Source organism: Moschus berezovskii, chromosome 20 (genome assembly GCF_049115385.1).
Source record: "Moschus berezovskii isolate FMDL1 chromosome 20, NW_MosBer_1.0, whole genome shotgun sequence".
Classification (NCBI taxonomy): Eukaryota; Metazoa; Chordata; class Mammalia; order Artiodactyla; family Moschidae; genus Moschus; species Moschus berezovskii.
In genome coordinates this window covers 26,998,521-27,016,087 of record NC_142479.1, presented here as the reverse complement: position 1 = coordinate 27,016,087, position 17,567 = coordinate 26,998,521, and the positions used below count along the sequence as shown (strand labels likewise).

The following is a 17,567-nucleotide window of genomic DNA, read 5'->3' as shown; positions in this document are numbered from 1 at the left end:
GAAAACTGTAAGGGATTAAAAATAACCTTGTGCATGTGCTGGGGCAAATTATGGACAAGACACAAAAAGACCAAAGGCACAACTGCCACTTCTGAAGGGCTGGGAGCAAAAGCAGGGCACTGAGCGTGCCCTCTGCACACACCACCACCAAACGGGTGGGCAAACCACCTAAGCCACCCCTCCAGCCAACCCCAGGGTCCCCCTCAGCAAGGAGGCAAGGTAACCTGCTGCTTGTTCTCACTCCCACCTGCTGCAGCAGGGGCCCTAATGAAACCTTGCTTGGATTCCTTGTCTGGTCTCTGATCAATTTCTATTAAGGAGACCAAGAAGCCTGCTCAGCAACACTATTATGGGCCAGAAAGTCAAGAGCAAAAAGACTTTTCAAAAAAAAAAACAACCAACAGCATGGACCAGGGCATCAAAGAAACTACAAAACGCTTGGTTGGGTCAAAGGTAAGGGTAGGGATGGATGGGAGAACAGCAAGAAAACAAGCAGCCACTCAAAACCTTGTATTCCAGGACTTCCCTAGTGGCCCAGTGGTTAAGAAACTGCCTGCCAATGCAAGGGATGCAGGTTCAATCTCTGGTCAGGGACGATCCCACCTGCTGCAGAGCAACTGGGCCCGTGTGCCACAACTACTGTGCTTACGCTCTAGAGCCCATGAGTCCTAACTATGGAATCCTGCGTGCCTCGAGCCCCTGCTCCCCAACAAGAGAAGCCACTGCAAGGAGAAGCCCGCGCATGCACCGCAACTAGAGAGCAGCCCCCGATCTCTGCAACTACAGAAAGTCCATGTGCAGCAGTAAAGATCCACGGCAGCCAAAAAACAAAAAACCAAAACTTTGTATTCCTTGGCAAGGAGGCTGGCATTTATCCTACAGGTAGCGGGACACCATTAAAGGTTGAGGCCACACCAGGCTTTGTGATCTTACCTGCATTTTAGAGTGGCCACTACAGCAGTAAGCAGCATGGAGGACCAATCTGGGAGGGGCGGGTGGGAAAGCAAGATATGAGGATATGGGCAGGAGAAAAAGGGACAGAGATCTGCGACAGACTTAGCAGGATGTGGCCATGAACCGAAGAGCTGGCGGCGGGGAGAGAGACCGGCTCTCTGACACAGCAGGAGCGAGAGTAGAATCCTTGACTGAGCTACAGCCTCAGGAGGAGCACGCCTGCAGGAGGAGGGGCAGGTTAAGACTCTGAGTTGAGTTTTAGTACCTGTGGGGGCCTGCAGATGTACGCGCAGCACCGCGTCCGCTGAAGATACAGGCTTGGGGATCCTCGCCTACTGGAAAGTACCAAAAGCTAGAGAGGGGCAGGCCGTCTGGGGCAGAAGAGAGGACGGCTTGGGAGAGCTCTCAGGAACATGTGATCTAATGCGCAAGCAGCAGAGAACCAACCGGCACAAAGGAAGGAACCATACTCAGAGGTGGGAGAACTGGAAGACTGTCTGGAATTTCAAAAAGAAATGTTCCTATGCTGGCAAATGACCCAGAGAGTAGAATGCGCAGAGGAACATGATGGACCCAATTTTAGGAAACTGAGTGTGCTGCATGCCCCAGCCGTTTAGGGAGAGAGAAGCTGATGGATAACCATAGGTTGGGAAGCAAGTGAGAAGTGAGGACTTGCCAGACTCCACAGATAAATCATTCTCTCTCAAAACTTTTGACAGTGAAGGGAAGAGAGAAGGCAGCAGGTTTCAAGATAAGAGAAAGGCAGACATATTCAGAGACCACAGAAGAAACCCCACAAAGACTCAGAGCCGATAGAGGAAGGGAAGGGAAGCTGGCAATAAATATGGGAACAAGGGCCATGAGGGAGAGAAAAGTGACCAAGACATGGGGGTGGACTCCCCCAGGGCAGGAGAAAGGTCACCTCTTTCCCCAGAGACTGGAGCAGAGGTGAAGACAGATGGAATCAAAGCTAAGCTGACAGCACTAGCAGAGAGAGATGGAAGAATGAAATATTTAACCACAAGAGGAAAACAAAGGGTGGGACAAACTGGAGACTGAGATTTATATACACTATTGACACTATGCATAAGATAGATACTTTGGCCACCTCATGCCGAAGAGCCAACTCATTGAAAAAGACCCTGATACTGGGAAAGACTGAGGGCAAGAGGAGAAGGGGGCAAGAGAGGATGAGATGGTTGGATGGCATCACTGACTCAATGGACATGGGTTTGAGCAAACTCAGGGAGACAGTGAAGGACAGGGAAGCCTGGCGTGCTGCAGTCTGTGGGGTCACAGAGAGTTGCACACGACTTAGTGACTGAACAACAACAATAAGATAGATAACAAGAACTTACTGTAGAGCACAGGAAGGTCTCCCAATGCCCAGTGGTGACAGACGGCCTCTGTGCATACGGGCTACCTGATTCACTTTGCTGTACAGCAGAAACTAACATTTAATATAAATGTTATTATGTAATATAAATGTAATATAAAGCAACTATATACTGCAATAAAAATTATTTAAAAAAAAAAAAGAAAGAGGTAAGGACTTGGCCACATCACAGGTAGACCCCACTGGGTAAGGCACCATTGGGAGGGAAAAGTGGAAAGGTGGCCAGCTGTGTAGTGTTTCAAATCCTGTGCTTTAACAAGTGCTTGGGAAGCACCAGAGGTGCTGGGCCCCAGGGAGTCCAAAAGTGATTTCCACAAGGTCCCTGCCCCCTGGGGACTCTGGCCCCATCAGGCATGATATATATAGCTCAGCTCAGCTCTCTGGGTACGGCAGCTAAGAAAGCTCTTCCTTAGCTGGGAGTCAAGAGGACCTGTCTTCCTCAGCACTATTTTCATCCTCTTAACTTTGGCTCTAATCTCAAATGCCTCCTCTGAGCAGCTCTGAACGAAAAAGCTGTCAGCCTGTCCAAGTATTTGACTGCACTTACAAGGAACTGGTTCTGTGAGATGTGAAATTTGCCCCGTGGTTACTCCACAGGCCCCATGTGTGGGTGGAGAATGTGGCCTCATCCTGGGGATGTGGACGTGTGGGCAAGGGGTCACTGGGGAAGAGACTCCAGTGCTAAAAATAACTGAGGCCTGCCCGGCCTAACAGAACAGGTTCACCAAGGTTAGCAGACAAGGCTTCGACTCTCTGTGACGTGTATTTAAATACCAAGACACCTTTCTTAATGAGTCGTGCCAAAATGGAAAGCCATGAGCCTAAATAACAACTATGATGTTGTCTACTCTCTAAGTCTCATCCAACTCTGTAACCTCGTGGACTGCTCTGCATGGACACCTCCCCATGGACTCTGCGACCCCGCCAGGCTCCTCTGTCCATGGGATTTCCCAGGCAAGGATACTGGAGTGGGTTGCCGTTTCCTCCTCAGGGAAACCTCCTGACCCAGGGATAGAAACCGTGTCTTCGACACCCCAGGTGGCGCTAGTGGTAAGAATCTGCCTGCCAATGCAAGAGACTCAAGAGATGCAGGTTTGATCCCCGGTTCAGGAAGACTCCCTGGAGGAGGAAATGGCAATCCACTCCAGGATTGTGACCTGGAAAATTCCACAGACAGAAGATCCTGGTGGGCTGTCCACGGGGTACCAAAGAGTCGAACATGACTGAGCACACACACAGACTCCTGCGTTGGCAGGCAGATTCTTCACCGCTGAGCCATCAGGGAAGCCCAAATAACAACTATACCCAGCGTTATTTCAGGAAGGGAAAGCAAAACGTTTATCATGTTAACACTTCCAAACCACTTTTCTCTGGGGAATATGTTTCATCCTTCAGCTCTTAACGGAGACACACATGTGGCATCCAATTATGTTCCTTAAGAACAGAAAGTGGACCTGTCGGGTGCACAAAGAATTTTCCCCAAAAAAATAAAAGTAAAAAAGAATTCTCCCCGAATGGATACATGTATGTAGTTGGCTGAGTCCCTTCACTGTTCACCTGAAACTAGCACAACATCGTTAATCGGCTATATCCCTATACAAAATAAAAAGAATTTTCCCTACATTGACAACTTTGAACAATTTCCCTCTGTGATCTGCAAACTTCCTCCTGATCTGCAAAGAAAGTGAAAGTGAAGTCGCTCAGTTGTGTCCAACTCTTTGCGACCCCAAGGACTGTAGCCCACCGGGCTCCTCTGTCCATGGGATTCTGGAGTGGGTTGCCAAAATTACCATCTAATCTTTGCCATGGGCTTGAAAATCCCTCACCCTCTTCAGAAAAAAAATGGACTTGGCAATTTAATTTTTAAATATAGTCTGACTGCTCTCTTACTAAGTTTGTTTGAAACCTACCAGGCTCTCCTCTTCCAATTTACCTAAAGGGTAAAAACAGTGGGAGATGTAGGGCTGGGGTGAACAAGAAAATGTACCGTTCCCTGTGGAAGAACCCTGTGGTCTGAGGCCAGAGTGGCTAGCTGGCACATGGGGTTCTGTCAGCTTGGTAGACCAAACCCTGTTGAACAGGAAAATAACAGTGCTAATAACAGGGTAAGATAAATTACCTATTCCAGGTAGGCTGAGTACAGCCACAGTTAAGAGGTGAGAAGGCAGATAATGTGATTTGTCCCTGTTAAGTCCTAGAATCCTAAGGAATTTGAAAACAATCACTTCTCCACTTGTCCACCCACCCAATACAAACGATTTTAAGTGGGATCAGGGGTGGCCATGGCCTTTCCCATGGGAGAGAGAAGGGTCAGAATGTCAGTATCCTAGGAAAATCTCCAAGTGTGCAGTGCAACTTCAAAACCATCTTGCTAACCCACCAAAATCCAAGGCACTAAACTTGAGGTCCCCAAGGTTCTCATCCAGTTTTCTTCTGAGTTTAGTTAACTGCTCTGTGAGCCAGGATACTTCTGCAAAAACAGGCTTTACCCCGATACACAGACAGCAACATCTTGGAATTAAGATACTTACAGTGACCCCACTGTATGTTGTCACCATTGTTTAGTCACTAAGTCATGTACAACTCTTTGCGAGTCCACAGACTGTGTCCCGCAAGGCTCCTCTGTTCATGGGATTTCCCAGGCAACAGTACTGGAGCGGGTCTTCTTTTCCTCCTCCAGGGGATTTTCCTGACGCAGGGATTGAACCCATGTCTCCTGAACTGACAGGCAGATTCTTTACCGCTAAACCACCAGGAAGCCCTTTCGAACGCACTATATAAGACACTGTAAAAACCCTTTGGAAAAAAAACCTAGAAAAAAAACCTAATTAAAATGCCCCCACCCTCAAAGAAGTATTTTTTTATTTTTTTTAATATGTACTTCTCTGACATGGCTTCCCTGGTAGCCCAGATGGTAAAGAATCTGGCTGCAATGCAGGAGACCGGGGTTCGATCCCTGGGTCAGGAAGATCCCCCAGAGAAGGAAATGGCAACCCACTCCAGTATTCTTGCCTGGAAAATCCCATGGACAGAGGAGCCTGGCGGGCTATAGTCAATGGGGTCGGGGTCGCAGAGCGTAGGACACATCTAAGTGACCAACACTTTTACTTTCAGACACAGCAAATGAGAAAACGGCTAGTTGCAAGCCTTACAGAATCATCTCCGGTTTTTTGAGGGTGGTTTGCTTACTTTCACTACCATATTGCTAGAATTATCAAAAGCATCTATGCTATTAAGTGTAGAAAGCAAAGTACCCCCACGTTCTGCATCATTAATATAGAATGGGCTTTGCTTCATCTTGTATATCATCCTTAAAAAGCAATTAACATACAACCGCAATGACTTTGAAAGAAAACGCTACAAAACACCTATCAATATGGCTTAGCCATATCTCTTTGAAATAACTGTAGAAGTAATTACGTTTTCTGAGTAAAGAAGAAAAGTGCCATTCTCCACTGGAGGAATGCTTCTCATTTCCAGGCGCTGAGCTGGATTAGGCAGCGCCTGGTGTTATCGCATATGGTCCTCACAAGAGTCTGGCAGGGCAAGTTAGCTAGTCCCATTTCAGGCAAGAAAACCAAGGTTCAGAGAACGGAAGTAACTTGCTTACCCAAAGGTCATACCGAGAAGGTAGTAAAGCCAGAATGTGAACCCAAGTCGCTTAGAACCTAAAGCCCACCCTCTGCAGATCACAGGAAAAGTGTTCTCAATTCCACCCCACCCCTGCAAAAAAAAAAAAAAATCAGGGCTTCCCTGGTGGCTCAGTGGTAAAGACTCCCTCCACCTGCCAACACAGGAGACAGAGGTTCGATCCCTGGTCTGGGAAGATGCCACATGCCAAGGAGCAACTAAGCCCGTGCACGACAACTACTGAGCCTGTGCTCTAGAGCCCAGGAGCTGCCAACTACTGAAGCCACCAAGCCCTAGAGCCCGTGCTCCACAACCAGAGAAGCCACCGCATTGAGAAGCCTGCACCCACAACTAGAGAAAAGCCCACTTTTTCATTACAGGCAGACTCTTTACCACCTGAGCCACTAGGGAAGCCCCACTTTTTCTAGAGAAACCACGGCAACCAAAGAAAAGCCCACACAGTAATGACCCAGCACAGTCATAAATAAATAAACTTAAAAAAAAAAACAGTCTGTCTGCCCTGCTGCCCATTCCCCTCTGAGCATGTTTTCTACCTCTACTGGAAATTTTGCATTAGCATACAGGCACTTTCCAGGACCTCTCAGTTTAAAAAACTCTTCCCTGTCTTAAGTACAGATTATAATCACAAAGTGGTATCACCGAGTACCCACTGGAATGGCTGAAATGGAAAAGACAGATCCTAGCAAGTGTTGACAAGGATACAGAGTAACTGGAGCTCTAACACTGCTGGCAGAAAAGTGAACTGGCACCACCACTTGGCAAACACACATATTTACACACACAGGGCTCTGCAATTCCACTTCCAGGTATACACCCAACGGAAACATGTTTCTTAAAAGAAGTATACAAGAATGTTCGTAGCAGTACTGTTGTAAGAGCCTCAAGCTGGAAAAGATCCAATCATCAATCCATAGTAGAAAGGACATAAAGGTCTATTCAGACAGCGATGAGAATAGAATGACTGCTCTATGCAGTGGGTTGGAGATGAATCTTATAATGCTGAGTGAAAGCAGACAGGCACAAAAGAACACACATTAAATGATTCTATTTACATAAAATTCAAATACAGGCAAGCCTTTCAGTTCCTCAAGGACGCCAGGCTCGCTCCTGCCTTGGGATCCCCACGCCTGCTCCCCTACACGCTACTACTCTTCTTCCCAACCTCAGTCTCCGCTCAGATGTCACCTGTTTGGAGGCGTCCTCACTGAGGCATCCTCAGCCACCCACTTGCTCGGTGCCCTTTCAGTTTCCTTCAGGAGAATGATCGTGATCTGTAACTACATCTGTCTGTTTACATTGTAAACTCCAAAGGCAGGAACCTCATCTGTCTTCACGCTCCTATCCACGTCAGCTAGCACAGGGCTACTTTATAGCAGGCCCCCAGATAACTTGCCAAATGAACACATGGAGAAATAATCCATACTTTATCAATACAGCCTGAGAGACAAGGACTAGTTATCTCTCCTTAGGGCCCAAAGCATTTTGCCAATATTTATAGTGATATAAGGTGACTACAACAAAATCCTTTATCAAAAACAAAGGTAGCTCAGCTGGTAAAGAATCCGCCCACAATGCAGGAGACGTGGGTTCTATCCCTGGATTGAGAAGATGCCCTGGAGAAGGGAACAGCTACCTACTCCAATATTCTGGCCTAAAGAATTCCACAGACTGTCCATGGGGTCGCAAAGAGATGGACACAACTGAGCAGCTTTCACTTTCATGGGTCTTCCCTGGCAGTCCAGTGGTTAAGACGCCACACTTCCACTGCAGGGGGCACGGGTTCGATACCTGCTCGAGGAACTTAGATCCCACATGCTGCACGGTGCGGCAAAGAAATTAAAAAGCAAAAAAGAAACAGGACTTCCCTGATGGATGCACTGGATAAGAATCCACCTGAACCAGAGAAAGCCCGAGTGTAGCAATGAAGACCCAGTGCAACCAAAAAATAAGTAGTTTTTCTTAAAAAAGAAACAACAACAAAAAGGTAGCTAGCCTTGGACAAGCTCCTTAAGTTTTCTGAGTCCATTTTCTCACCTGTATGAGATGGGTAACACCTCCCCTTACTGGTAACTACAGGGATGAGAAATAACCAAGTGCCCAAACTACAGTACATGCTCCACAAACAGCAAATCAAAATAAATGGTCACTAAACTATACATCATTACAAGTCTAAAATGGCAACAGCCAGGCTGTTCAATGGCGATTATTGGCTGGCAATCTCAATGTCCCTCACTCCCTCTGGTCACACAAAGTCCAAGTTCCCCACAGCCCAAGGGACCAGGCTGGACAGGGCCTCTGACACAGCTGATCACATCACCCACACAACAAAGACATAATCATTATCTGGAGAACTCACCTGAAGTTTAAAATCATCTCTCAGCTTGGAAGGCTGCTAATTTTTGAAAAGAAGTTAGTGTGGAAAGAAACTCGAACTCCCTTGAAAACTATTTAATGTAAAAAAAACAGGATATTGGAATTGCAAGTGGAATTTTCCAGGAAAACTGCCTGACCGGGGTCTATCTCAGAAAGGGAAGATTTAAAATGCTGGTGACAACACAATGAGCATAAAATAGGGTGACTGTGGCACTTGTAAGCAGGCAACCTGCGGGGTTAACCACACTACAGACTGTCTCCCTTGCTGGGTATGGGATGAGGAAGCATGTTCTCTGTGGTACTGGAACTATCTCTGAGATGTTTATTTCAGAATGAAGAACTCAGAATACCTACGTCACAGAGGTGACAAGTATCCGATGCAACTTTAGAACTCCAAGACCTGAACAGGAGCAACAACTTTGCTGAGGTGGTGTACGGGCTGCACGTAATCAGGAGAGACTTCAAGGCTAGAACATTTCCAAAGCTAATAGGGGTCTTCCATCCTCCAAAGCAGTCCTTTAGATGTGGGTAACGGAAAATGCATTTCCTAGATAAGAATTTTCCTTCCGGGCTGAATTTTTCGAAAATAGAAGAGTAAAAGTACATATATGAAAAAAATAAAGTTACCAACTATGTTTTACTTTTGTTTTAGTCTCAGTCAGTGTGTGCATGCATGCTCAGTTGTGTTCAACTCTTTGTGACCCCATGGGCCATAGCCCACCAGGCTCCTCTGTCTATGGGATTTTTCCAGGCAAGAATACTGGAGTGGGTTGCCATTTCCTTCTCTGGGGGATCTTCCTGACCCAGGGATCGAACCCATGTCTCCTGCATCTCCCACATTAGCAGGCAGATTCTTTACCACTGGACCACCTGGGAAGCCCAGACTCGGTCAGACCTGACCTTAAACCCTAGCAATGAGGAAAGGAAGGAGCTTGAGGAAGCTGCTTCTCCGAGTGTCACTACAATGAATACACTCGCCTGAACCTCATGGGCTGGACAAAGAGTAGGTGCTCCACATGGAAGGAGCAGACCTTACTGGGCTTTCAGTTTTGCATAATGGGTGGAAGGCAGCATTAGCCATTCCCTGAATGGCAGACACTAGAATAAGGCATGGAACTAATGGGGATCGAGTGTGTGCCTCTCTCCAGACCACTTCCGGAGCCTGCATCCACACTGAGATGTCCTTCCAAGGCAGCCTGGGTCTGGCTCCCCTCTCCTCCAATCCCACCATTACACTTCAATACAAAATGACTGAAGCTTCCGGTGAGGCGACTCCCTGGTGGTCCAGTGGTTAGGACTCTGCACTTTCACTGCTGAAGACACAAGTTCAATCCCTGGTCGGGGAACTAAGATCCTGCATGCCAGCACCACACAGCAAAAAAGACAAAGCTCAGGTGGGAGACAGAATCTCCTGTGCTGTCATTTGAGGCACAGGCAAGGGGGAAACTGGGGGGAAGTATTCAGATTCGAGGGTCCTGAAGTCCCTTCTCAGATGATCCTAGAAATTTTAATTTTTTAAGGAAAAGGTAAAAAGACTATAGAATACTTAACATGAACCAATTGAGTTGTTATATTTCCATCTAGTATCTCATTTAATACAATAACGCAGCCAAAAACATCAGAACTGAAATGTTACCTTTGTAAATGAACACTGGGCTCAAGAGGGACCAGGGTCACACCAATAGAGGGCAACCAGATGTAAGTTCAGGTTCTTTTGAGTCCTTTGTGGTCCTACGGAAAGTGGGGTGAGGGGCTGCTGTCACCACCCACATTCCCCACCCTGAGTACCGGGCTTCAGGGGCCTGTGCACTGGGAGAGGGAGGTGAACCATCAGCTAACGATCGACCGGGAGATTATGGACAGCCTTTCAAGGGGGCGGTGGGGGGAAGTCCATCACACCAAATCCTGCCCCCTTCCAGGGATGCCCAAAGGGGTACCTATGCACCAAGGAAACCTTCAACACTCGAGGGCCTTGTGAGCGGCACCGCAGACAGAAAAACCCTCCCTGGGAAGCCAGAATTTTAATTTACACGTCCAGAAAGTCATCTTCATTTCCTGCTCACTACCATCTTCGGCCACCACTGCGTCACACAGACATCCACTTCCTGAAGATAAAGCTCTTCCTTGACATTTGCAATGTGTTTCAGTTTCTACTCTTGCCCACCTGTGCTGTTCCCGTGGAGGATGGAGGGCTTTCTGACTTAATTGTCTCAAGTACAACCAATGCTCTATTAGCGTCCCTTTTAAGAAGTGCTTTCACTGGTAACCACTGAATAAATGGAAATCAGTCATTGGTGCTATGGGGCCCAGCTACCCTGCTATGCCTTCAGTCCCCCAAAGGCCAAGCTTACTGCAGCCTCAGGAACCTCCCCCAGCTCCTCTCTCAGCTTCAGTGGCCCTGCTCCCACTCCGCCTCCTCCGGTGGCACTTACTTCCTCAGGGGAACCTTCCGGGCCCTGTCTGTGCTCTCACAGAGTCTTGACCGCCTCCTGACAACTGTCACACATTCACCTGCTCAGCCCTTGTCCAGCCGCTAGTGATTCCAAAAGGACAAAACCAGGCACGGTCCCCACGCAACACGGCGAGTACATTCTCAGAGGGTGAGCGTTGCGGCAGTGCCGCATTGAAGCACCCGGCTGACGGTTTGTATGATTCTTTCTAGAGTGTTCGTCTCCCGTGGTTAGGGAGCAGAAAGTGAAACAGGAAACAAAAGCGAGTCACTTTACAGCTTTACTCCCAACCTCAGTGCCAGACAAATGTGATCACCAGGTATTTGTTGAAGTCTGACTAATGATAATAGCATCAGAGCTTTCAAAACTTGGGGGGAAGGGACAAACATTCGCTCCTGAAAATGCCACCATCATAATTCCAGGGTGACGAGCAAATTACGGGTTTTCAACCCACAGAACCACAGCAGTCCCTTTAAGGAAAGCTCTCATGATAACGTGCCTACCTCACAAATGCTGAAGATAATTTAGGCGTCTGCTAAAGATTACTTGAAAAAAAGAAAAAAGAACGGGAACAGACTGACCTCCGAAAAGTAATAGAAAAATGTTACAACTGGCAGTTACTACAGCATTAAAAAACCAGAAAGGAAGAGCCTGGAAGATGGACAAGTTCTTCACTTCCATACCTCCCCTGCATCCGAAGGCACAGAAGGCATCAGTGCCCTCCTGGAGGCTGTGGTTTGAAACAGTGCTGCAATGAATCGGCAAAGAATACACATAAAGATGAAAACAACACATGGAGAAGATAACAGAGAAAAGAAACGAGACAGACTTTGACCAGACACAGTCCAAGCAAACCTCTGCCCGTCGCTCTGAGCACAGCCTGAGCCAGGTGGGAGGGAAACAGGACAAAAGGCAGGTAAGAACCAGAACAGCACAGGGTCTAAGGGGGAGAAAGGGTTACAATGACAAGAAGGGAAGGAGAGGGATTACACTTTCCACCAATAACAAGTGAGTTCTTTTTCTGAAGTGGTAACTGTCTGTTGTAAACAACTGAAAAACATACATAATAACCACAAGTTATAAATGTTCCTGGAAACTCCCTGGTTCCAACTAGTGGATGACACATATCTGCAGAGGGATCTCAGCATCTGCTCTGAAGTTCAGGGGAAAGTAATTCTAACCAATGGAGCTGTGCCAAAATAGCACCCTTGGGGTCTGACCGATTAGATGGCTGCTTCTTCGCCCGGCTTTCAGGAGAGATGACAGACTGAACAGTGCGACAGAGAAACCTACGCATTTAATTTCAGCCCAGGCATTCTGCCCCGAAGGGTGAGTCAATCAGGGAAGAAAGCAGTGCAGAGTGAAGTCTTCGACAACACTGAAAACAGAATCAACGGATCTGTGGTTTAATTACTGAGGCTCCTTCTTTCCATCAAAACTGATGATGAAGACCATCAAGATAAAAAAGACTCTGCTTCTCCTTGTTCTCTCAGTGCAGGGGACAGGATTTACCAGATAAGATGCTAAAGCTGAAACTGCAATACTTTGGCCACCTCATGCGACGAGTTGACTCACTGGAAAAGACTCTGATGCTGGGAAAGGTTGGGGGCGGGAGGAGAAGGGGATGACAGAGAATGAGATCGCTGGATGGCATCACCAACTCTGTGAACATGAGTTTGAGTGAACTCCGGGAGTTGGTGATGGACAGGGAGGCCTGGCGTGCTGTGATTCATGGGGTCACGGAGAGTCGGACACGACTGAGTGACTGAACTGAACTGAACTGAAGCTGTGCTGCACCTTCTGACTGAAGAAGTTGCTTTCACTAGATACTGGGACTGACACACTGGTAATCAAGTTGAAAAACATTCACAGAGGGAGGGACCAGTTGAGACGGATTGTAGCCTCCTGTGCCCTGGGGAAAGCCAGAGCTTCCAGACAGGGATTCTGTCTGGGATCAAAATGATGTACTTGATGGAACCAAATGTACTTGGTGTGGAAAGAACAAAGACTCTAGATTCCTTGTTACTTACTCTCTTCAAATCTTCATTTCCTCAAGAACAACAGAACCTGCTTCACTGAAATGGTAACTGAAAGGACTAAAATAACAAGCATTTACACTGGACCCTAGTACATAATAAGTGCTCAATAAAATAATTTAAAGAAAATCTTTCTAAGGTTACTTGTGACAATTTATCTGCTATATCCCCTACTTCAAAAAACAAACTCTGATACCTTTAATAGGGCTTAATCTAGTCTTCCAAAGATCCTCTAAGAACTAAATGACTCCAGTTCCCTCCCACCAGCTCTTAATTTATAATCCCTGAAGAACTGTCTCCAAGATGGTCAGAAGTGGTTTATCAGAAGTACCTGCCAGCCTAAAGAGTCACTGACTCTATAGACTGTAGCCCATCAGGCTCCTCTGTCCCGGGAAATCCCATGGATTTCCCGGGCAAGAATACTGGAGTGGGTTGCCATTTCCTCCTCCAGGAGATCTTCCCGACCCAGAGATCAAAACCACATCTCCTTGTATTGGTGGCAGATTCTTCACCACCGAGCCGCCTGGAAAACCATCTAAAGTGCAGCCCTATACTGCTACATTCCTTCCAATTCAACCCCATTGCTAATGAATTTATCAAGTTTCCCCAAAGCCCAGAGACAGCTTAGACTTTCCTCCCCTAGCTGCTCAACACCTCTCAGTCAAATTCAGAGAGGAATGGAAGATACACACTTCTGGTCCCACCCACCCAGTGCTCTGTAACTGGGTAATGCACTCAAGTCAGATGGGATTCGGGGATAAAGGCAGGACGAATTCTGACCTGAGGACCTTTGGGTGGCTCGATGTATATAATCTCCATCTGAAAACTATGCCGACTTTCTGAAATGTCTGCTCACTCCAGGATGTGAAATGCCCAGTATCTATCCCAAGAAGCAGAAATGGATATTTCTAGTTCACCTGAGACCACAAAGGAAACCTTGTATTCACTCCATACTGTCTCCTTGTGAAGAAAACCTGTGCTTACCCGGCCTTCAGGTTTCACTCTTTGCCTATATATCCCACAACACAGTGCAAACTCCCTCATGGTCACCACTCCTTGACAGATTCAAGAGAACAGACATCCATCCTGATACCAGGAAGAGATGCTGTTTTCATGGATGTTGGGATGTGCTGCTACTTTTATCCATCTGCTCCTGGAATTATCAATACAAAGTAGCAGGACAGTCTTCTTTGCAATGTGGAAAGGATATAGGTTACACAAAATAATATTACCCAAAGCTTTACCTGCCCTGAACTCATTAGTTCACCAGAATGGTGCTGTTCTAAAATAACTCAAGTATTTTTTAATAATCCACAAAGACCCCAAGAAAGACATAATAAAGCAGATTTCACAGTGGGAAGCAATGAGGAATGGAGAGTCAGAAAACAGGAGTTCCGAAGACTGTATACCAGCTGAGTGATCCCCAATCAAATTATTACAGAAACTTGCTGAGGTGTAAAACAGTTCAGCAGTTACAATTAGATCCAGCCTCCACACTCAAGGAAATTTTGAAAGACTAAAAAGACCCTGGGGTTATTTGTAAACTATCTAACTCAGGAAACACTCAAAGGGAGATTTAGAAATCCTGGAACTCAATAAAAGGAACCTGTAATTTAAAAAGTGACTTAGAGGCTAAAATTGCCTATTGTTATCAAAAAATAAATAACCAAATACAGCGTGAATCTCACATCTATCAAAAGTAACAGATTAGCAGTCAATTCAGGGGTTTCATTTTGTAAAACACAGATGCAATATGGTGTAAGCTAGGAAGAACCACCATGTGCCAGGAAGAGTGACCTGATCCCCAGGAAAAAAGATCTGCACCTCTATTAAGGCACGGGCAGTATAGGTCTTGTTGCCGTAGCTCCTTTTCAAAGCAGAAACAGAGGCTTCTTCAGCCAAGCTCAAATCTTGACTTATTAACCACACCAAGTTTCTAAATGCAGGCATATAAGTCACAGTAAAGACAAGCACATCCTGTTTGCACTTGACTTCCTGTTCTGGGCCGTCTGATCGCTTTACAGGGCTGCTCCCTAGCCACAAATGGGTAACCTTTCATATCTGCCAAACCACTGGTTCACTGGACAGCATTTCAGTGACAACAGAATACACAGTTCTAGGAGTTGGGTGAAAGATACACCTAAAAAGCACCCAATACCCATCATCAACCTCTCAGACACTTCCTGGATTTCCCAGGCTTCTTCATACTGATATCTGACTTGGAGTAAACAATAAAAACTTAACACAAATAGTGCTGAGATAAGAAAATTAAGCCTGGAACGAAACTTAGGATGTGAGGGCTGGGAAAAAGAACAAGAAAACTTGGAGATGTTTTCATTACTAAACGCTGGCTTCTTTTCAGATATCTAAGGAGCAGCTCTCTGTCGGCCAGTACCCAGTGAGCTGATTCTCAGAAGGGAACCTCGCTGAGCGACCACAACAGTTAACAGGACCCTTCTGGTGAACTCGGTCCCTGATCCAACCTGCTACCAACCTCAGTCTGCTTTTCAGCACTGCAGAAGCCTTCAGTTTCAGAGACCCGGAGCCTCCACTTCAAGCCAAACTTCCACTGTTTTCAAAGAGCCTGTGATTCCCCCAAGCCACATTCAGTGTCGGGAATAAACGCTGGACAACAAATACCCCAGTTTTTATGGACGAGTCATTTAGCTTCTTTGCGTCTGCTTTTCCATCTGGAAAAGAGGACAATCGCACTGCATTCATCTCTAATGTCTCTTCCAGCTGTGGAAAAAATGCAGGGATTCATCAATAACAGAAGAAGATACCATGGCTTCCTGCATTATTCCCTTGGTCAACAAGATGCCTCTAACATCCCATATCCCGCAGTGTGAATATACACCTTGATCTACCCTCCTGAGCACCCAAGGATATTTTTATACCGTTCCTTTGAAATGGATATCAGAAAGTTTCCCACTTGAAAACCATATATTAACAAACCTTGAGGACTCTTCTTTACACATGGTCTTTTCATTAAGATCGGAATGTAATCAGCACTTGGTTCCCATGTTGGTCATAGGATTCCTGGAGAGAATCTGGAGCCACAATGGATGGAGAAAACTGACCAACAACATGTGGTACTCCCTCCCACACAGTGACTGCTAATGGGGAAAGAATGAGGCAAATCTGGGTAAGAAAAGGGAGTGGTGAACAGAAGTTCAGTGAGTCAGTGCAAAGAAAGAAGGAAAGCAAAGGAAGAAGAGAAGCAAGCAAGAGAGAAAAAAGCTACACCAGTGAGCTTTTTTCTTAAATCTGAAATTCTGCTTATCCATTTATCGTTGCAACAGATATCCACTGCCTACCATGTGCAGGGAACAGAACTAGAGTCTAGAGAAACAACGGTAAACCAGATAGACCTGCTCAAGGATGTTACGGTCTAGCAGAAGAGAGAAAGGCATGTACACAAACAACTGAAATATACGGCATAAAGTGTGCTGTGCCACAAAGAAGACATAAAAGAATCCTCCACTGTGAGGCTCAGAGGAGGAAATGATTACTCCCAGGGAGAGATAAGACAAGGCTTCATAGGAAGAATGACATTTCAAGCTGAAAACACAAGAGAAACAAGGGCACGCAAGTAAGAAATCAAGGACATATAGTTTTGGTGAGTAACTAGATTTGATTAGAGACATAAGTAGCCATGAAGGGAGAGATGGTAGTAATAATAATAGCTAAATGATCCAGAGCACCGGGGCTCAGCTGGACAGCTGGATTGGAGCCAAACTGAGTATTCCAAAATCAGACTCAGAATTTGAACTTAAACCCAGTAGAGAAGGGACAGGAGCGGGGACTGGAGTTCAAGGAATCCCATAGTTAAACCCATAAAATTAAGATAATAAAATCATCACAAAATCAATGTGTGTAGATACCTGAAGCCCCTCCAAAGAGATGTAATGTCTTCCAAACCAAAAGCAAAGAAGAAAGGAGGGCAGAAAGGCTTGGATGATGGCATTCATATATTTAAACCAAGAATGTGGTCACATCAAAGTGTGGTCAACAAAGGAACCTAGAAAAAAATAGAAGGGGCCACATTGACTCAGAATCACCCAACGCAGAGAAATACTGCAATAAGGTAACACACCATCCTCTCTGCAGTGGGACAAGGTTCTTTCAGAAGCTTAATGGAAACAGCATATAGCAGCAGTTACGGGTATGGGTTAGATGGCATCACCGACTCAATGGACATGAATTTGAGCAAACTCCAGGAGACAGTGAAGGACAGGGAAGCCTGGTGTGCTGCAGGCTATGGAGTAGCAAAGAGTCAGACACAACTTAGCGACTGAACAACAGCAGGGGTATGAGTTTTTGGAGTAAGAGGGACTTGGTTCCAATCTCAGTTCAGCCTCTTACCAGTTTGAACAGAACCTTGGTTTCATCTGTAAACTGAAGATAACTGTGTCTTCTTTGCAGGAGGATCATTGGGAGAGTTAAATGTCCTCCTTCAGGCAAAGCATTTGGGGTGCTACCTAGCATACAGTGCGCCATCAAGAATCTCAGCTTTTTTCTAACCGTGTTCTCTCTCCTACCAACTATCCCTGTCACATTATGCTCATGATAGCAAGCCTGCTATTATTAAACATCACGTTTCAGATCTCTTGATACTGAACAGCAATGTCCCAGACAAATCCAGGATCCCGTCAACAGGAAAGGAATCCACTCTAAAACAAAAACTGGCATTCCACATTTCCTCAA

General features: G+C 46.1%; 1 protein-coding gene across 9 annotated transcripts in view; it reads right to left on the bottom strand.

The window, feature by feature from the left end:
* The window catches only part of RFFL (ring finger and FYVE like domain containing E3 ubiquitin protein ligase), a 74,627-nt gene that overhangs the window by 24,295 nt on the left and 32,765 nt on the right, over nt 1-17,567 (bottom strand). The window contains exon 1 of one of the 9 annotated variants that reach the window (XM_055401129.2): nt 15,355-15,556. The exons of 6 other annotated variants lie outside the window; for them this stretch is intronic. The gene's annotated coding sequence lies outside the window, so the exon portion shown is untranslated. Of the gene's footprint in view, nt 1-10,806; nt 11,168-15,354; nt 15,557-17,567 lie in introns of those variants that run through there. 2 more of the 9 variants (XM_055401156.2, XM_088828683.1) reach the window with 2 other exon arrangements.